Raw genomic sequence first — 1,922 nt, forward strand, 5'->3', positions numbered from 1 at the left:
ATTCTTGATTTCATATGCTACACATGGCCAGGAAGAGAAGAGATAATTGAAAACCACAGATAATCTAAAACCTCTTTTTGGTCATTAATTTTAAGCTTTTTCTCCAAACTTTCTTTTTCTTAACCAGAGATTTTATTATACATCAATATCACTCATGTCCACAAAAACATAAGAAAATTTTCAAAGAAAAAAGCGGAAGCAAAAGTGGAAAAACAGAGATCTTAGAAAATCTACAAATGGAAAAATTCTTTCCAAAGTGACAGGGAAATTTTTAAGTGGCTGCTATGTACCAGACTCTTGGGATATAACTTTTGAGCTTTACAACAGCCCTATTGGAAAGGTATTACATCACTTTACATATGAGAAAATGGTGCACAAACTTGTTCAAAGTCATCCCGCTAGTGGGTGGCATTCCTATCGAAAACAAAGTAAACAGCTACTTCCTATCATTGGATAGGCTTACATCCTTTCGTTTTTAATTCCAAGAGAAAAAAGTCTGGAAGAACATTCAGTGAGATTTTTGTAACCATGTAACCACTGTTGTAGCCAGGTAGCCCATTTCCCTTGGGAAAAGTCTCTGTTTCCCTGTAAATAAAAACTGCAGATACAAGGTTTTGATTGTTAATGTTATTATGTTTTACTTCCATTCCTTTACTTGTTTTATGTTATGTCTCAACTCTGCTGCAACCTATAACTATGTTTGCCCCAGCTGGTCTTTGTCAGATCTTATAGCCCATTGGTTTATTGGTTTACATGTTACCTTATGTGGATTGACTCTTTCCTTACTTGCTGTCTTTTGTTGTACCAACAGTATGTTTCTTTTTTCCATGGTTTGGATGTACCGCAGTTTGTTTAACCATTCACCCATTGAAGGACATATGGCTTGCTTCCATTTGTTGTCTTTTATGAATAAAGCTGCCATTAACATCCATGTATAGGTTTTTTAAATGAACATTAAATGAACATTTCTCTGAGATAAATGCCCAAGAGTGCATTTGCTGGCCCATTTGGTAATTGAATGTTTAGTTTTATAAGAAACTGCCAAATACCAGAGTAGCTATAACATTTACATCCCATCAGGATTGTGTAAGTAATTTAGTCTCTTCACATCCTCATCACCCTTTGGTGTTTTGTTTTGTTTTGTTTTGTTTTGTTTGATTTTAGCCATCTGGATAGGTATTTAGTGATATCTCACTGTGGTTCTAATTTGCATTTCCCTGATAGCTAATGATGTTATATATCTGTTTTTGCTTTTTGCATTTATTTTACTCTCCTGCACATAAATTAAGATTATTAGTGGTTGGAAGAATAAAAGAAGGGTTATTTTTGAAAATCAATCTTGTATACTAACATCGAGACCATAGTTCCTCTTGACCCAATTTCTTATCCAAAATTCAAGAGACCTTCACACATTTCCTTGTTCAGAATTATAGTTATCAGAATTCCTTAGTAGATCTTGCTTTTACTCCCTTCCTTTGAAAACCCTTTTAATATGAAAAATTTCATATATACACTAAAGTGAATAATGAACTCATGCACTTATCATTTTGTTTACATAATTGTCAAAACTTTTCCATTATTTAATTTATCATTCCCCATTATTTGCCAGAATATTTTTTAAGCAAATCCTCATGTCATGTCATTTCACCCATGAATTAATTAATATCTTTCCAAAGGAGGTCAAGAGATTTTTTTTTAGCTGGAGGACCTAAGTTGGTTGTGGTGCAGAGGTTCAAAATGCTTTCTTTTCGTATCACTAAAAATAAAATCAGTGCTTGAAAACCATGATCTTTTAGGCAAGTATGCTTCCTGGAATTTTTTTTTGAACAATTTTTAACCTTCTGACCCACTTTGTGGATTAGACACCACTGTTCAATACATATGGATAGACTGATCATTTTGTGCTGTGTCTTGATAAAATG

Source organism: Dasypus novemcinctus, chromosome 2 (genome assembly GCF_030445035.2).
Source record: "Dasypus novemcinctus isolate mDasNov1 chromosome 2, mDasNov1.1.hap2, whole genome shotgun sequence".
Lineage (NCBI taxonomy): Eukaryota > Metazoa > Chordata > Mammalia > Cingulata > Dasypodidae > Dasypus > Dasypus novemcinctus.